The following is a 20,135-nucleotide window of genomic DNA, read 5'->3' on the forward strand; positions in this document are numbered from 1 at the left end:
AGCATACTACAACTGCAGATGTAATAAGTATTTAAAATAGCACATTATAGAAAAGTAAACTTTTATATATATCTGTTTTTAGAAACTCATGTGTTCCTCCTGGAGTTCCCTGATGTTTACTTCAGTTCAGTTTCTCAGTTGTATCGGACTGAGATACAGTTGCAAAGATACAGTTGCAAAGACGGACTCTTTGCAACCCCATGGACTGCAGCACTCCAGGCTTCCCTGTCCATTACCAACTCCCAGAACTTGCTCAAACTCATGTCCATTGAGTTGGTGATACCATCCAACCATCTCATCCTCTGTCATCCCCTTTTCCTGCCTTCAGTCTTCCTTAGCATCAGGGTCTTTTCCAGTTAGTCAGTTCTTCTCATCAGGTGGCCAAACTATTGGAGCTTCAGCTTCAGCATCATTCCTTCCAGTGAACATTTAGGACTGATTTCCTTTAGGATTGACTGGTCTGATCTCCTTCAAGAGTCTTCTCCAATACCACAGTTCAAAAGGATCATTTCTTCCGCACTCAGCCTTCTCTATAGTTCAACTCTCACATCCATACATGACTGGTGGAAAAACCATAGCCTTGACTAGACGGACCTTTGTTGGCAAAGTCAAATCTCTGCTTTTTAATTTCATGGCTGCAGTCACCATCTGCAGTGATTTTGGAGCCCAGGAAAATAAAGTCTGTTGTTTGCATTGCTTCCCCATCTATATGTCATGAAGTGATGGGACCGGATGCCTTGATCTTAGTTTTTTAAATGTTGAACTTTAAGCCAACTTTTTCACTCTCCTCTTTCACTTTCATCAAGAGTTTCTTTAGTTCTTCTTCTCTTTCTGCCATAAGGGTAGTGTCATCTGCATATCTGAGGTTATTGATATTTCTCCAGACAATCTTGATTCCAGTTTGTTCTTCATCCAGCCCGGCATTTCTCATGATGTACTCTATAAGTTAAATAAGCAGGGTGACAATATACAGCCTTGACATAGTCCTTTCCCTATTTGAAACCAGTCTGTTGTTCCATGGCCAGTTCTAACTGTTCCTTCTTGCCCTGCATACAGATTTCTCAGGAGCCAGGTAAGGTGGTCTGGTATTCCCATTTCTTGAAGGAATGTTCCACAGTTTGTTGTGACCAACATGGTCAAAGGCTTTGGTGTAGTCAATAAAGCAGAAGTAGATGTTTTTCTGAAACTCTCTTGCTTTTTCAGTGATCTAGCATATGTTGGCAATTTGATAACTGGTTCCTCTGCCTTTTCTAAAACCAACTTGAACATCTGGAAGTTCACGATTCACATACTGTTGAAGCCTGACTTGGAGAATTTTGAGCATTACTTTGCTAGCATGTGAGAAGAGTGCAATTGTGCAGTAGTTTGAGCATTCTTTGGCATTGCCTTTCTTTGGGATTGGAATGAAACTGACCTTTTCCAGTCCTGTGGCCACTGCTGAGTTTTCCAAATTTGCTGGCGTATTGAGTGCAGCACTTTCACAGCATCATCCTTTAGGATTTAAAATAGCTCAGCTGGAATTCTGTCACTTCCACTAGTTTTGTTTGTAGTGATGCTTCCTAAGGCCCACTTGATTTTGGACTCCAGGATGTCTGACTCTAGGTGAGTGATCACACCATCGTGGTTATCTGGGTCATGAAGATCTTTTTTGTATAGTTCTTCTGTGTGTTCTTGCCACCTCTTCTTAATATCTTCTGCTTCTGTTAGGTCCATACCATTTCTGTCCTTTATTGTGCTCATCTTTGCATGAAATGTTCCCTTGGTATCTCTAATTTTCTTGAAGAGATCTCTAGTCTTTCATATTGTATTATTTTCCTCTATTTCTTTGCACTGATCACTGAGGAAGGCTTTCTTCTCTCTCCTTGCTATTCTCTGGAACTCTGCATTCAAATGGCTATATCTTTCCTTTTCTCCTTTGCCTTTAGCTTCTCTTCTTTTCTCAGCTATTTGTTAAGGCCTCCTCAAATGACCATTTTGCCTTTTTGCATTTCTTTTTCTTGCGTATGGTCTTGATCACAAAACAGATTTCCCAACCTGGGGATCTGGCAAAGGGACTGAGAATCCCCAGGGAATTTGACTTTGGAGGCAGTGGGATTTGATTACAGAACTTATACAGGACTGGAGAAACAGACTCTTGGAGGGCACAAACAAAACCTTGTGCGCACCAGGACCCAGGAGAAAGGAGCAGTGACCCCACAAGAGACTGACCCAGACTTTCCTGTGAGTGTGCAGGCGTCTCTGGCGGAGGCGTGGGTCGGCAGCAGCCTGCTGCAGGGTCAGGGGCACTGAGTGCAGCAGTGTGTGCTCAGGACCTTTAGAAGGAGGTCGCCATTTTTCTTCATTACCTCCACCATAGGTTGGTCTCAGGTCAAACAATAGGGAACACAGCTCTGCCCATCAACAGAAAATTGGATGTTTACATGGTACTTTGTAAATACTTCTTAGTGAACTAAGATGATAATTTCAAAGTGAATGACACTCATTAACTTAATTAACAGATACTTTATTGAGTATCTACTCCATGCTAGACATTGTACCAATTATTTAATAATTTAAAAAAAACAGTTAAAAAATACACTAAGAGTTATTTCTGTGTGTTCTGTTAACACTTTTATCAACTCTGAGATCATGTACTATCCCATTTAATTGAGGGATAAACAACTGAGTTAATAGGGATTCTTTGCCAGTGCAAAATAAGGAGCTAAATTGATTCTCAGTGTACTGATAACAATTTTTGGGTGAAAGTAGCTAGATCATATGTGGCGGAATTTAACCATACATGCTGTTAAATCCACTTTTGATCTAAGATAGAACTTGGGTCTCCTTGTGATTCATAGATCTGCAGTCCCAGTTGCTCACCTACTCTTTGTGCTTCCTTGTACTCAAAGATGTGGGAGAATTGAGCAGTCAGTCATGGGGGGGTATATACTGGTACAATATTTCGTTGAGCAATTTGGCATTATCTCTCAAAAGAAACAATGCTTAGACTTGAGGTTGCTTGCATTTATATTCAGATACACCTGTGTGCTACATTGCAGTAGCAAAAACCCAGAAACCACGCATCAGGGTACGGTGGAATTCTTTGCAACCTTTGGAAAGATTAAGGTACATGTGTGCTTCCAAGGAGAGAGGGAGAAGGAGAAAGAGTGTGTGTGTGTGTTTGCTGGCACATGCTTTTTTTTTTGGTTTTGTGTGTTTTTTACTTGTTTCTGAGGATCCAAAAGAAAACATTGGTGTCTTTAGGCTTAGGAAGAGGATTTGGGTGTCTGGAAGGTAACTTTTACTGTTCAGTTTTAGCTTCCTATAACTTTCAAATTATTTATACTGAATACGTGTTGCTTTTAGTTTTTAAAAAGCATATATGAAGAGAGGCAGATGTAATTTTAAGTTTTTCCAAAGGGTCATAGAACTTTAACTCTGGCAGGGACCTTAGAGAACCTTGGATAATTGCCCTCAATTTAAATATAAGAAAACTTAGATTTAGGAAAGTATCAGCAACACCTACGCTAGAATTCAGATCTCAAGGACTTCAAGAGCTTATGACTATAGTGATGTGTTCTGTTCTTATTCTGACAGTTTATTTAACTGATGTCCATTTCTCATTGTGAAGAATTGATTTTGAAAGACACAGTAAAATGTTGACCTTTGTAAGACAGATCTTAATGTAACTACCTCTGGCAATAAAGGTAAAGTGGTAGTGTTAACTCTTACCTACATTTGTAACTTATCCTTAAAAGAGAATTTATTTATGAGTTCTGTAAGTTTTTAATATTTGAAATGAGTTCAAACCTTCTCTTTTTTATTTGAGTACTAGCTGACTATCTAGATTTTTAAAACGATTTTACTGGGTTTTTGTTCCACCTAATTTTCAGGAGTGAATAGATGGAGAAATACTTTTTGTGTCTTCTAAGTGCCTTGCTGTTTAAAGATCAAGTATACTGAAAAAGATGATAGGGAAATTGTTTAATGGAGGAATTTCATATATTGAAGATGAATTCTCAGTTCTTTAAAATATGAGTTCTTCTTTTAACTATGCTGCTGCTAAGTCGCATCAGTCGTGTCTGACTCTGTGCGACCCCATAGATGGAAGCCCACCAGGCTCCTCCGTCCCTGGGATTCCCCAGGCAAGAACACTGAAGTGAGTTGCCATTTCCTTCTCCAATGCATGAAAGTGAAAAGTGAAAGTGAAGTCGCTCAGTCGTGTCCCACTCTTAGCGACCCCATGGACTGCAGCCTACTGATGCTAAGTCGCATCAGTCGTGTCTGACTCTGTGCAACCCCATAGATGGAAGCCCACCAGGCTCCTCCGTCCATGGGATTTCCCAGGCAAGAGTACTGGAGTGGGGTGCCATTGCCTTCTCCATCTTTTAACTATAAATTGAGTCTTTTAATTTTCTCTTAATTCAAACCAAGCGAAGAAATTGATAGTGCTGAGACTGGTGGTTTAGCTTGAGACTGGACATTCAAACTGCAGTCAATGAATATTTTTTATGGTTGATTGACTTTAGGGTCCAAGCAATGATTTTTTGTTTTGTCACTAAGTTCAAACAATGTTTTGTTACTAAGTCGTGTCCCACCAGGCTCTTCTCTCCATGGGATTCCCTAGGCATGAATGGTGAAGTGGGTTGTAGCCACTTTAATTGTGTTGTAAGCGCAGACTGACCTGTGGAATTGGTCAGACTGACCTGACAATTGACTTAAACAGTTGAATTAGGTATGACTGGAAAACAGTCATTTTACTGGATATTCATTACATCCTTTTCTATCTCTAGAATATTTTCCCTAATTCCTTTATTCAGCAGATGTCTATGAAGCACCTTCTATGTGCCAGGCACAATATAGGATTCTCTGGGTGCATGAGTATTCAGGCTGATAGCAAAGAGTATTCAGGCTCCCTTGAATCAAGTAGTATTACAACTTTTCTTGGTTTTTTAGTATCACCCAAAAGGGATTTGTTACAGTTTTTGTTATTATGTATTTCTACATCTCCAAAAATGCTTTTATGTGTACCTTTTCTTTTATTACTTGTAAGCCAGTTTCTCATCTCAGGAAAAACAGATCTCAGCTCCCAGTCAGTCCCGTTATGATCAGCTGTTTTCCTTAACTGGTAGAAAATAAACTGTGTACTATGATGCCGTCTTAGCGGTCAGAAAAACTAGTAATTTATTTTAGGCAAGATAGAATCCAGGCTTGATATTATAATTTTTAAAAAGAGAAGCCTGCTGCTGCTGTTGCTAAGTCGCTTCAGTCGTGTCCAACTCTGTGCAACCCCATAGGTGGCAGCCCACCAGGCTTTGCCGTCCCTGGGATTCTCCAGGCAAGAACACTGGAGTGGGTTGCCATTTCCTTCTCCAATGCAGGAAAGTGAAAAGTGAAAGTGAAGTCATTCATTCGTGTCCGACTCTTTGTGACCCCATGGACTGCAGCCTCCCAGGCTCCTCTGTCCATGGGATTTTCCAGGCAAGAGTACTGGAGTGGGGTGCCATTGCCTTCTCCAAAGAGAAGCCTGCTGCTGCTAAGTCGCTTCAGTCGTGTCCGACTCTGTGCGACCCCATAGACTGCAGCCCACCAGGCTCCCCTGTCCCTGGGATTCTCCAGGCAAGAACACTGGAGTGGGTTGCCATTTCCTTCTCCAATGCATGAGAGTGAAAAGTGAAAGTGAAGTCGCTCAGTCGTGTCCGACTCCCAGCGACCCCATGGACTGCAGCCTACCAGGCTCCTCTGTCCGTGGGATTTTCCAGGCACAAGTACTGGAGTGGGGTGCCATTGCCTTCTCCAAGAGAAGCCTAAGTGGATGCAATAAGATGATTTTCAAAGATCAAGGATGGTTTTGTTAAACATTTTTGCAGCCAGAAGAAAAAGAAGGTTTAATTGTTTCTTTTGGACATAAACAAGAGAAAGACAAGGGGACTGCTTCTGACTTTGAACTGGGTGTTATCTTCCCAGAGCTCCCATTGTTTAGGTTCTGGTTTCAGATTTGCAGGACTAGAATGTCAGTATTATAAGTGCATTCAGAAGATGATCAGGCTATATAAACTGTAGACAGTGTAGAGAATTAATTCACAGAAAACAAATCCATGGACAAATAAGGATGGGGCTGTTACTTTGATTGTGGTCACTGAACACCTTTTTTAAAAAGAGATGACTGTTGAGCTAAATGTAAATAACAAGCAAGCAATATGAATATCTAGAAGTGTCTTCCAAGCTGAGGGAAAATAGTGCTAAGGTCTTGAGATGGAAAACAGGCTTGGCTTATTTATAGAAAGAAGGCCAGTGTGTTTGGAGTAAGGGGTAGGTGATGAATTTGGCGTAATGGGCCAGTTTCTGTTAGGACCCTATAGGGCTCCAAAATCACTGCAGATGGTGACTGCAGCCATGAAATTAAAAGGTGTTTGCTCCTTGGAAGAAAAGCTGTGACCAACCTAGACAGCATATTAAAAAGGAGAGATGTTACTTTGCCAACAAAGGTCCGTCTAGTCAAAGCTGTGGTTTTTCCAGCAGTCATGTATGGATGTGAGAGTTGGACTATAAAGAAAGCTGAGCACCGAAGAATTGATACTTTTGAACTGTGATGTTGGAGAAGACTCTTCAGAGTCCCTTGGACTGCAAGGAGATCCAGCCAGTCCATGCTAAAGGAAATCAGTCCTGAATATTCACTAGAAGGACTGATGCTCAAGCTGAAACTCCAATACTTTGGCCGCCTGATGTGAAGAACCGACTCATTGGAAAAGACCCTGATGCTGGGAAAGATTGAAGGCAGGAGGAGAAGGGGATGATGGAGGATGAGATGGCTGAATGGCATCACTGACTCAATGGACATGAGTTTGAATAAACTCCGGGAGTTGGTGATGGACAGGGAGGCCTGGCATGCTGCGGTCCATGGGGTCGCAAAGAGTCAGACATGACTGAGTGATTGAACTGAACTGAACTCAGGGTCAGGTAAATGAGACAGAATTTTATTTTAAGTGTGGATAAATGGAAGTGTGACATGATTTGATTTACTTTAAAAAATGCATGTATTTATTTATATGGCTGTGTCAGGTCTTAGTTGCGGCATGTGGGATCCTCGTTGGATCATTCAGGATTTTCTTTGCTGTGGAAGGACTCTTTAGTTGTAGCGCATGAGCTTAGCTGCTCCACTGCATGTGAGATCTTAGTTCCCCAACCAGGGATTGAACCTATGACCCCTGCATTGTTAACACTGGTTTACTTTTTTAAAGTTCATTGTGGCTGCTCTGTGGCGAATAGATTGTCCCATAGAAAAAGCTGGAAGATCAATTAGAAACCAGGTAACACTGGTTCCGGTGAGACAAAACTGCACAAAAGTGGATGAACTTTGAAATGGATTAATGTGGAATACATTAGGGAAGCAGTACAGCTGACAAGACTTGTTGATAGATGGGATATGGAAAGACAGGGGTTTTGGCTTGAGCAACCGGATGGAAGATGGTGCCATTTAGTATTGTAGTCATGTTAGACTTCTCAAATGAATATGATTAAGGAATGTTAGAAATTGTGCTTTTTAATTCTGTAAGCTTCTGGCAAAGGAGAGAGATCTCCTCTGGAAAAGACAGTGTTTGTTTGTTTTTGGTAAACTCGGAAAACTCTGACATATTAGAACAGTAGAGATTTCATTAAAAAAATTAACGATGATTAGGTGCTAAAATATAGAAAGTTATTTTAAAAGTATTAGGACATAGGATTTTTTTCCCAGGTTCTAGTCTTGAAAGTAGGCCTGAGCCTATCAATGGTTTGCCCAGGTGTTAATAATAATGGTGCTCAGAATTTGTTAGAAGAAAAGAGCACAATTTTCAACAGAGTTACTGCTTGAAAATGAAATCAGAATTGAAAGGTAGGATATATAGTTAGGTATCTTTTATTGGGGTGTTTATCCAATTCTTCCATGTTGAATAATCCTTGATCTAAGAATCATCTGGTCACAGGAATTAAAGTATTGGATTAGAAGCTGAAAGACTTGGAGTTCTGAACTCAGTCCACTTTCTTAATAGTCATGTAACCATGATAGCTATTTCAAATCCTGAAAGATGATGCTGTGAAAGTGCTGCACTCAATATGCCAGCAAATATGGAAAACTCAGCAGTGGCCACAGGACTGGAAAAGGTCAGTTTTCATTCCAATCCCAAAGAATGCTCAAACTACCGCACAATTGCACTCATCTCACACGCTAGTAAAGTAATTCTTAAAATTCTCCAAGCCAGGCTTCAGCAATACATGAACTGTGAACTTCAGGATGTTCAAGCTGGTTTTAGAAAAGGCAGAGGAACCAGGGATCAAATTGCCAACATCCGCTGGATCATCGAAAAAGCAAGAGAGTTCCAGAAAAACATCTATTTCTGCTTTATTGACTATGCCAAAGCCTTTGACTGTGTGGATCACAATAAATTGTGGAAAATTCTGAAAGAGATGGGCATACCAGACCACCTGACTTGCCTCTTGAGAAACCTGTATGCAGGTCAGGAAGCAACAGTTAGAACTGGACATGGAACAACAGACTGGTTCCAAATAGGAAAAGGAGTACGTCTAGGCTGTATATTGTCACCCTGCTTATTTAACTTATATGCAGAGTACATCATGAGAAACGCTGGGCTGGAGGAAGCACAAGCTAGAATCAAGATTGCTGGGAGAAATAGCAATAACCTCAGATATGCAGATGACACCACCCTTATGGCAGAAAGTGAAGAAGAACTAAAGGGCCTCTTGATGAAAGTGAAAGAGGAGAGTGAAAAAGTTGGCTTAAAGCTCAACATTCAGAAAACTAAGATCATGGCATCCGGTCCCATCACTTCATGGCAGATAGATGGGGAAATAGTGGAAACAGTGGCTGACTTTATTTTGGGGAGCTCCAAAATCACTGCAGATGGTGATTGCAGCCATGAAATTGAAAGACGCTTACTCCTTAGAAGGAAAAGTTATGACCAACCTAGACAGCATATTCAAAAGCAGAGACATTACTTTGCCAACAAAGGTCCATCTAGTCAAAGCTATGGTTTTTCCAGTAGTCATGTATGGATGTGAGAGTTGGACTATAAAGAAAGCTGAGCACCGAAGAACTGATGCTTTTGAACTGTGGTGTTGGAGAAGACTCTTGAGAGTCCCTTGGTCTGCAGGTAGATCCAGCTAGTTCATCCTAGAGGAGATCAGTCCTGGGTGTTCATTGGAAGGACTGATGTTGAAGCTGAAACTCCAGTACTTTGGCCACCTGATGTGAAGAGCTGACTCACTGGAAAAGACCCTGATGCTAGGAAAGATTGAGGGCGGGAGGAGAAGGGGATGACAGAGGATGAGATGGTTGGATGGCATCATCGACTCGATGGACATGGATTTGGGTGGACTCCAGGAGTTGGTGATGGACAGGGAGGCCTGGCATGCTGCAGTCCATGGGGTCGCAAAGAGTAGAACACGACTGAGCGACTGAACTGAACTGAACCATGATAGATTGTAACCTCTTAACTTCTGTTTCCTTATTTGTATTGTCTGTCTTTGTTCGTTTGTTTGTTTCCTTATTTATAAAATACTTGCCCTCCATGCCTCACAGTTCTGTTAAAAAAATCCCAAAGAAAATCATGAATGTGAAAGTATTTTGAAGACAGTGAAGCACTGACTACTGCTTGTAAGGGAATGGTTATATAGTTTAAAGCACTTAACCACAAAAGGACCTTAGAAGTCCTTTTAAAGACGACAAAAAAGTGCTTGCTTTGGCAGCACAAATACTAAAATTTGAACAATACAGCGATACAGAGAAGAGTAGCATACCCCTCCCCCACAAAAAAGACAAGGAAGGTAGTGGTGGGAGGGTTCAGGTTATATCTTGACTGTGAATCTTGAGGTTATGATTTCCATTAAACTGTAGTAGTACTCAGCTCTATAAACCTATTGTATGTGGCCTTGTCATTCTTAACCAAAATGACTTGTGAAACAGAACCACAGATTAATGCGATGAGGATGATATAATGAAAGTTTGGTTTTGCTCTCTTATTTGGTAGTTAGAATTTTATTCCTTGCCATAATGAAAATGAAAGGCAGCAGAATGTGGTTAGTATTTTTTACTTAAAATTTTCCCCCTTTATTTGCTCTTTGGGCTATGGAGTGGGCTTTTGTTTGGTTTACTTGGAGTATCGTTTTCTTAAGAAAGGAGAAGTGTACACCTGCCGGAGGCTTGCTGGCAGCTGAAAGCAGCTGTTGGTCAGCAGGAGAAAAGCTGGGGGAAAAGCAGGTTGGGGAATGGAAAACGTAAAGCAAGAGGGAGGAAAAACAGATTTGAAGGCGTGCTCAAGAAAAAGCATTTAAATCATTTTCCAAAAGGCTCAAGTTTTCTTTTTAAAAATCTGTCTTTGAGTTCAGGTACTATTCTTTGAGGTGATTGAAGAAGGGGTTGGTCTTAGAGGAGAGTGAATGAAAGGGAAAAATGGAGGACAGGTTTTCAGGAGGTTAGAGGTAGATGATGAAGAGGAAGGAGAAGGTGCTCTGTGGAAACGTGAGAACTGACTGAGCATGTCCTGGGTTACTGTATGTTATTCTTACTGAAGTATAAAGTCAGTCCCTTTACTCCCTCTGCTTAAGTAACACTAGTGCTGTGTTCCCATTAATTGGGGGCAGTATTTAACCAAGAGCTAAGTTTTTTATTATTGAGAAGATCTGGACTGAATTCATTGGCTTTTTTGGTTTGGTTCAGACTATGTTATTGTGTATTTAATATATTGCTCTGATGTTGATTTTTTTTTTTTAAAGCTTTTCTAACCTACTGTTCCCTCTGAATTTATTGTTTTTGAGGGGACGGGAAAAAAAGGCCTAACAAGAAGTAGAGAGATTGTGACACCTTCAGTTGAAGTCCTCCTGATTGACTTTCTCAGTTTCTTTTTCCCACATCACTCCCAAGAGACAATCTCTAATCTCTGACCATGAATTTCGTGTCCATCCAGTACAGGGTGTGTACGTGAATGTGTAAATTCTATCACAGTCACTTTTTTCATTTATTCTATTTTTTTCAAGATCCACGTGGATCCACATAGATCTAGGTACCTCGTTTTAGCTTTTTACCCTTCTGTATGAATATTTCAGTTTACCAAATCCCCAAACCTCCATGATGGATATTTAAATCGTTTCCATTTTTCTTTTTGCCATTACAGACAAAACTTCACTGAACAACCACCTCATACAGTTTTTTCCTCCTCCTTCCTTGTTATTGCTTTTTTGGTTTGAGTTTTGTCCAAAATATCTTACTTTAATTCTCCCATTTTGCCAGTTTTCTTTTACTAAGACCAGAGGCTCTGAAATGTTCTTTTCCTATGGATTCTCTCTGGACTCGGATAAATATGGCAACCTTTACATTAATGTTTTGCATTTTTATTGTTTAATATCCAGTAGCTGATTTTCGTATACATCAGTGACTACTCACCTTTTCCCTTTCTCCATTATATGTTTTATTACTGTTTAACTTCTAGAATATGTCTCACGCATTAAATGTAGGACTAGTAAAATATGTCTCACCCATTAAATGTAGGACTAGTAGTGAGTGATCTCCAATCCAGTTCATGCAATTCTTGTATTGTCTTATAAATTCAGCATGATCCAAATGTAGCTGATACTTACAAAAGAGTTTTTTGTAGCATTCTTAGCCAAAGTAAACATTTTAAAAGTGTCAGCCTTTACCTTAGAACTATTACAGGTAAATTTTGTTTAGGGATCATATAATTCAGTGACCAGTGTCTTACTTGTATCTTTTTCTGGAATCTTTAATCTACTGTGTGGGTGCGTGCTCAGTCGTGTCCACATGGCCTGTAGCCCGCAGGACTCCTCTGTCCGTGGAATTTCCCAGGCAAGGATACTGGAGTGGGTTGCCAGTTCCTTCTCCATTATCCACTATACTTTAGTCATTATTGTGAGGTTGGGTGTATTTTTAATTTTTATGTTGCATGTTTTTTACCCCTTTTAAAAGCTGGGTTCCCATTCAGAGCTTTGAGCACTTGGAATGCTAAAGTGTTATAAAGGAAAACTGGTTCTCTTCTCTAATAATACACCCCCCCACCCCTACCACCTGCTGAAGTGTTTTAGTAGGACTTCCTTTCTTGAATATATCAACTTTGTCTTTAAGACACAATATATGTCTTTAAGAATTTATGTGCTAAGTATGTTTAAAAGCAGTTGATAAGACCTTAAAATGGAAATGTTAGTAATAAATATAACTAGAATATCAGGTGCCTGTGTATTTTCTTACAGATTTGTTTATGTCCTTAAGAAATAGTTCAAGTCACAAGTTATTGTGGTTGGAAAGTAACCTTTGGATCTGGGCTTGTTCTGACTTTATTGTAGGTGAAGTGTTCCACGGAAAATATAACCTCTGTATGTTCAGAAGTATCTGTCTAATCACCCAGTAGGCAGTTTTCAGTGAATTATACCTTCCTTATCTTGTAATCACCAAGTTTGAATGGAGTTCCTTACCTGCTCTTTATCACATTAGTCCTATGTTTTATGCTGCAGAGAAATGCTTCTATTTTGAATCTTTCTTTAGAATAAAAATATGTTCTTATGTGGAACACCAGCACCATGAAGTTTTGTTTTTCCTTCCACTCTAGAAACTCTGCTATAAAAAGTTTTAGTTCCTAAGTCAAAAATAATTTTTTCTTTGAACCGTAGTTACCGTCTTGGGATATTTCATCTGGATCCATAATAGAAGACTTTACTGTTTCTGTAGGCATCAAAATATGATATAAAGAATCTTCTTCTTGAATTATATTTTGTTTGCATAATTCTTAGTTAAAACACCTTTTTCCTTGATTTTATGAAAGTATGCTCACTAAAAAAAAAACTTTAAAATAATAGAAAGTATAACTAAAGGAAGCAATCCCTCAGTCTTTATGCCACATCTGGTTGAGTAGTTCCCTTAGTGGTTACGGCGACTTAGTTCTGCACCAGCAGTACAGGAGAGCACTTGTCTCTCTGGGCTTTCCCAGCATTGTCATCATTAAAACATGCCATGCACATTTGTTTTAGGGGAAGATACAATTTAGTTCATATTGACTTTTTATTTACCTATAAGTCAGTAGTGATAAGAGTGGAAATCTGAATCTTTTTAGTAAAACTTTGTTAATCAAATTTGATTTATAGAGAGGGGAAGCCTTTTTTTCAAATGTATAACTTACTGTCTAATCTTTCAAGGATAGAAATCTAAAGCGCAGATTAATTCAATCATTTATTAAATAAGTATTTATTTCTGATTTTCCATGTGCCAGACACTGTCTGGGTATAGCAACAAAACAGACATCTGCCTTCTTTTACATCTCAGGTAAAGTATGGTAGATGACTTTATGTGCTGTAGAAAAAAAATGAAGGAAAAATAAGACTGTGGCTGTAGGGGCTGGGGATGACATGTTTAAAGGTGTCAGGGAAGGCCTCACAGAGCTGGTGATTATTAGGGAAAGCCCCACAGTGGTGAGGTTGTGTGCCAAGAGAATATCTGGGGAAGGAGTTATCCAGGTAGGATAAAGGGCAGGTACAAAGCCCTAAGGCAGGAACGAGCGTATTCTGTCTGAGAAACAGCAGCAGAGAAGAGCAATGTGGCTGGAACACAGAGAGCTCCAGAGAACATAATTGGAGATGAGGCGAGAGAGGTAATGAGGTCCAGATTGTGCAGGGCCTTTTCAGTTATTTTAAGGACTTTGGCTTTTACTCAGAGAGAGATGGAAATCATTGGAGGTTTCATCCATGATTAAACTAAAAAGGTAATGGCAAAAAATACTTATGTTCAGAAGTTTTTGTTTTTTCTTATAATTTGGGTATTAACTAGTGGCTCCTCGTGAGCCACAAAGATTTAAACATTTGTGTCAGTACTGAAAATTTCCCAGAAATACAGATCTTAAGTATTACATTTAAATTCAGAGAAAGGAAGTATAATAGGAAAGCCTGTCTATAGATATTCATTCCTGGGTGGCCCTGCTTTATTACTGAGTTCTTATCCTGAATTGTCTTGCAAAAAAAGTCAAGGATGTATTCTGTGGAAGACACTGTATTCACCCTTAGACATTGGAGGAGATATACGCGTACCGTATATACTCTATTTTATGTTAATGCCTAATAACCACCGTTTATACCTATAAATACCATTGCTAGCACCCAGAAGAAGCTTGCTGTGTTCTAGATCATAGCCCCTTCTAGATCATAGTCCCTGCCACTGCTCAGAGGTGTCACTGACCTGACATTTGTGGTAGTAGATGATTGTTTGTGATTTCACCACGTAGGATTCATTGCAGACCAATATAACTTAGTTTTGTCTGTTTTTGAACTTTATGTAATTAAATGGAATAATACTACATGTCATCTTTTATGTCTTCTTTCATAACCCAACTATATGTTTGTAAAGTTCATCTGTGTTGTTACGTAGAACTGTAATTTAATTGCCATGTATATATATTCCTGTCATTAATATATCACAATTTGTGTATCTGTTCTGTTGATATTTTTGTTAGTAACATTGCTGCTGTGAATGTTCTCATTTATATGTGCTGATGGACATGTGCAGGACTTTCTCCAGGCCATATTTGGGGGTGCAATTGTTGGATCTTTAGTTAGGGGCTTCCCAGGTGGCGCAAGAATAAACTGATTTCCAAAATGGTTGTACTGATTTGTCTTTCTACCCACAGAACAGGGTGAAAGTGTTCCTGTTCCTTCTAGTCCTTATCACTATTGTCCGACTCAAATTTTGCCTGTCCACTAGGCCTAAAAGTGTGCATTCTAATTAACTGAGAAACCAAAACATTAAACACAGTTGGTGTTCAGTAAATATCTGCTAGATAAATTTGACCTGACTCTTGCTATTTTAAATCTTCTAATCACGACTTGTCCTCTTGTAGATTCAGTAGTTTAGTATGGTTTTTGGTGAGGGCTCAAATCCACTGCTGATAGTAACTAGACTTGGTTAACCAAAATAAGAGGAGCTTATTTGTACCAGGGTAGCAGTTAAAGATAACATTTACATTTTCAGGAAAAGATTCTGTTTTTTAGGAATCACCAATGTAGGCAGTATTTCCTTTTCTCATAAAAAGGAAGATAGCACCAGAATTTTCTGCCTAGCTTATGTTCCTAGAAGCCTAGAAACCATTTTTAACTATTTTTGTTTTGAATGACTTTGTAGGATATGGTAGATTATTTAGGGTGGTAGTGGTTAGCTGAGATATCTCACCAGTCTTCAACAGCAACCTCAGTGTGGCAGCTGTTTATTAAAACCATAGGATACATAGCTTTCTTTAAATGCATCTTGCTTCAGTGTAATTGACCCACAGAGCACTTTTTATAAAGGGTATGTTACATGAAAACTTGATAGTAATTCTTTAAGCATTTTGTGAAGTTGCTGGCAAAAATGATTGCTCTCCTATTATAAATGTTGACATGGGGCAAGTCACTTATTTCATTATTGCTGTATTCATAGGCCAGTTCATTAGAAGAATTAATTTGAATTTTTCTGACTTTAATTTCTAAGTATAAACTTTTTGAGAAATGACTAGAAACTAGAGCACTCAGAACTAGTGATGAGATAACAAGAATGGTAATTTTGACTAGTAAATCCTAGCTAATGTATTACTTGCTTTTGTAAAATTTTCTCTTTTCAGAATAGCCTAAGTAAAGACTTGTATGAGATTCAGAATCTTAAGTCTGATTCATCATCTCTATTTCCCACAGAGATTTCCTGTTAGACAAGACAAATAAGAGTCTTCCTACTGACTTGGTGAGTTTTTACATAGTTTTATTTTAAACATAGTTTATAGTTTTATTTTAAACATAGTTTAAGATAGATCATGAGGACAGAAGTGGAATGAAATGCATAGAAGTATTTATCATGACTTAAAAAAAATACACATCTTGAGTGTAATAAACTCTCTCATTTCAGTGCAAATAGTGTGTAAAGTTGGAAGTCATACAAGGTGAGAATGTAAGTTTTTTTTTTTTTTTAATAATGACCATTACAACCAGTGTTAAACATTTTTCATAACTGGTTTCAAAAGAGGTTTTATTCTAAATATTCTTTCCTGGAGTAAACCAGAGTTATTTATTCAGGTCTTCTCTGGTGACTGCTATATATAGGATAAGGCTTTACACTAATGATGGAGACGAGAAAAGGTGTTTGGATTTAAAATTTTAATTAATGGTTGATAATACATGATCTGGACATTTTTAGAGTAAGATTATTTTTCTCCCTAGAAAAGATCTTCAGAGAAATTTATATTCTAGCTTATAAAAAGAGATACCTTAAAGCAATTCATGGGCTTCATTTTACTCTATATAAAAGGAGTTTGATTTTGAGCAAATTATCTTTGTGTATGTACCTTAGAATTCATCTTTCTATGTGTAACTTAGATATTTCTGCCATTCTAGCTACCATCTTGAAAGTTTTGCTTGTGGCATGAGGTTCTTACCTTAAATGCTTATGTATGTTTTTACACAGTTTTATTGGGTAAAATAGGTGTTATTGCATTTTAATCTTTTAAATTCTGCCAAATCATCAGGAGCCAGGAAATTGTGTTAAGACAGACATTTTAACTTTGACCTGTTTTGTCTGCCTGTGTGGTTTTACTTTTTCCTTGCGTCATGAATTTTGGAATGAACACTTAAAACCGAGAACTTGCTGCTCATCGTTTGTCCCATTTAGTTTAGTTAGAACCTTACCGTTACCATAGAAATTGGCTTATTTTTAAGAACTTTGGAAAGGAGAATTTATTTTTTGCAGGTGGTTTTAGGTAGGGAACATGGATCCAATGTAAACAGTCATCAGATTTCTCTACTTAAGACCACACTTGAAGGAAACGAAAGCATACATATACCTCAGTATCTCCTTTGTAGTTAGAGAGAGGTCTAGATATCTCTCACTGAAAGTTTCCAGAGAATACTGAATTCCATACTACTAGGTAGTGGTTGTTGTTCAGTCGCTGAGTCGTGTCCACCTCTTTGCAAACTCAGGGACTGTAGCACGCCAGGCGTCCTTGTCCTTCATTAGATCCCGGAGTTTGTTCAAATTCATGTCCATTGAGTTGGTGATGGCTATTTAACCATCATATCCTCTGCCATTCCTTTCTCCTTTTTCTTTCAATCTTCTCAACATCAGAATCTTTTCCAGTGAGTTGGCTCTTTGCATCAGGTGGCCAAAGTATTAGAGTGGCAGCATCAGTCATTCCAATGCATATCCAGAGTTGATTTCCTTTAGTATTGGCTGGTTTGATGTCCTTGCAGTCCAAAGGACTCTCAAGAGTCTTCTCTGGCACCACAGTTCCAAAACATCAGTTCTTTGGTGTTCAGCCTTCTTTATGACCCAGCTCTCACATCTGTACGTGACTAATTAGCTTTGCTTATGTGGACGTTTGTTGGCAAAGTGATGTCTCTGTTTTTTAATACACTATCTGGGTTTGTCATAACTTTCCTCCCAAAGAGCAAGTATCCTTTAATTTCATGACTGCGGTCACCGTCTGCAGTGCTAGATAGTATGTAGTCGTAAATGCTGAAGAGGATTGGTTGCCCTTGTAGTAGACCAAATCCTCTGGAGCAGGTGGGTCTTTTCAGCTTCTGAGTTAATGAAGTTATCCCAAATTGTATACCTCAAGGCCAGTTTAGAATTTCTTCTTTGGTATGCATTGTTTGGCCCCTTCTCTAGCCAGATTGTGTTAACAAGAAATATTTTTTAAAGGTTTGACTAAAACATTGGTGGGCAAAGAGAACTGCTTGTTGAATATGGCTTCTCTAAAGGCCAGAGGACCCTGTGAGGTTATGCAGCCTCTGCCTATTTGTTTCATAAAATGACTCCTTAGTTTTTGAATTCATTACAGATTGGACATGCTTAAATTGTATTAAGGCCAAGCCACTCATCTGTTTGCTGTTTGATTTTATAAGGTTCTTCATAATTGTAGTTGAGAGGAGAAGGTGAAAAACTGTAACTTCTCAAATCTCAAAAAAGCTTTATATAATTATATAATAGTCTCTTAACCAGAAGGTTTTGTCCCTCTTCTTCTTCCTCTTCCTTCTTCTTTTTTTAAAATTCTGTTCCAGCTCTTGTTTTAGACTAAATTTTCTCAACCTAGAGCAGAAGTCTTTGATAACATGTGGGATGTGTTAAAATCTTCATTTTCCCTAAGTTTGCTCTTTGTGGCCCTAGAGATTTTTGCCCAAGCCATTCAGTGGAATCAACACATTATTATTAGTGAAGAGAGAGAAGTTGCTGATTGTTTGGTTCTGCCTATCTAACTTCTTTTCTAAAGGTGTTTTCCTTTGGAACAGAGATCTGCTTTGAAGTGAAATAGCCCCTTTATAGTCAGATTTGTTTGCTGATTTGAATTCATGTCTTTCTATTTTAGCCATCTCCCAAATAATGGATTTTGAAAGTGATGTGTGGAGAAGCTTAATCTGATGAACACTATCTGCCTTTTTTTTTTTTTTTTAAGCAGTTGGAGGAAGTTGGCTTTTTGTTTGTTTGTTTTGTATTTTATCCTAGCAGGGGTTTAGTAGTTAACACCAGCACATCACCTGATGAAAGAACCCAGACTTTGTGAAACTGTGCTTGTTGCACTCATGGTTTATTCTGCAGGATCCTCCATTCAAGTGGAGACAGGAATTTTTTTTTCTTTTACGTTATTATGTAAATGTATTGGGCCTGAATTAAAAAGCAAAACAAAAACCCAAGAAGTCTTTTTAAGTTCTAAGGAGATATAGTCCTACAAGACTGTTGAGTGGCACCTCCCTCTTTCCAGGGCAGACCTCTGCATTTGGAGCAGAGCATGCCCTCCCTGGGGGTCTTCCCAGGTGACGCTAGTGGTAAAGAACCCACTTACCAATTCAGGAGACATTAGAGATGTGAGTTCGATCCCTGGATAGGGAAGATCTCCTGGAGGGCATGGCAACCCACTCCAGTATTCTTACCTGGAGAATCCTGTGGACAGGGGAACCTGATGGGTCCATAGGGTTGAAAAGAGCCTGACATGACTGAAGCAGCTTAGCATGTACCCACGCACATGCTCTCCCTGGACATATATTTCGGGTAGGGGATTATGCTAATAGGTCTATATTAACTTCTCTTATATAATGGATAGTTTTTGGGGAGAGGGAATGATTCCCTAGCCCTTAACTTAAATTGGCAATGAATTTTTCTGCTCTTTAATTTTTTTTTCCTAACCGGAAAAGTTGCATCCAGATTGAGAATTATTCCATATTTTAACCTTTGAGCTGGCTGCTGAGGTCTCCTTGGGGACAAGGACACTTTGTAGTTATTTATAACCTATAGAGAAGGGCAGTAAGACTGTAAAGTCAGTGGGGCAGTCTGTTGTTTATTCCTTTGCTTTCACTGACTTGAGATTCTTTCATATATCTTCTTGTTCATCTTCATTTTGACTTTGGATGAGCCTTACTAGCCAGGCTATTTCTATAAAACTCTTATCTCATAACACATTGAGAAGAAGAAAAAAAATAGCCTTTTTATGTTGAAAATCATACCTAATCCTCACAGTCATTTCAGAGTCCATGCTTGCCTAAGAGATCTGTAAACTGGGAAAACCTAAATGGTACTGACATGCATATGTAATACTATACTTGTTTCTGAGTTTTCCTTATGTATAGTAGTTTCTTCTAAGTTTTCCTTATATGCAACAAATATAAGAACAGTTGAACTCTTAGATAAATATTTGACTATGGTAGAAAATATGTTCTGCATCATAGCCTGGTATAGAAAAAACTTAGTAATGTGTCTGGACATGTTTTAAAGGTGGATGTGTCTATCTCTGTGTCTCTCTCTGTATATTTGTTTCTATACACATGTTTGCACATGCATATATTTAATGTTAATTATCATTTCTCTACATGTCAGTTTTAAGGGAATCAAACCCTGTGTCAGACATGAAAATATAGATCAGTTCTAAGTAAATGCTAATAATCTACCTCATTTTTATCCATATATGGGAATTTTACCATATAGAATTTAACTTGGAATAACTGAGAGGTCTAGCATGAGTTTCTGACAGCTGCTATAATGATACTTGCAGGATTGACTTACACTGGAAGATGTTTGTCTTAACCGTTGTGGGTTCAGGAACTTCCCATTTAGCCCTGCACATTTCTCTTTTTTCTCAACTTTTCTTGGATTTTTT

The 20,135-nt window shown here is 38.7% G+C and overlaps 1 protein-coding gene across 3 annotated transcripts in view; it reads left to right on the plus strand.

Moving 5' to 3' along the window:
* The window catches only part of SPOP (speckle type BTB/POZ protein), an 82,672-nt gene that overhangs the window by 30,319 nt on the left and 32,218 nt on the right, over positions 1 to 20,135 (plus strand). For 2 of the 3 annotated variants that reach the window (XM_061391437.1, XM_061391438.1), the window contains exon 2: positions 15,694 to 15,739. The exons of the other annotated variant lie outside the window; for it this stretch is intronic. The gene's annotated coding sequence lies outside the window, so the exon portion shown is untranslated. The remainder of the gene's footprint in view (positions 1 to 15,693; positions 15,740 to 20,135) is intronic. 3 annotated transcript variants of the gene reach the window in all.

The sequence above is a fragment of the Bos javanicus genome, chromosome 19 (genome assembly GCF_032452875.1).
Source record: "Bos javanicus breed banteng chromosome 19, ARS-OSU_banteng_1.0, whole genome shotgun sequence".
Classification (NCBI taxonomy): Eukaryota; Metazoa; Chordata; class Mammalia; order Artiodactyla; family Bovidae; genus Bos; species Bos javanicus.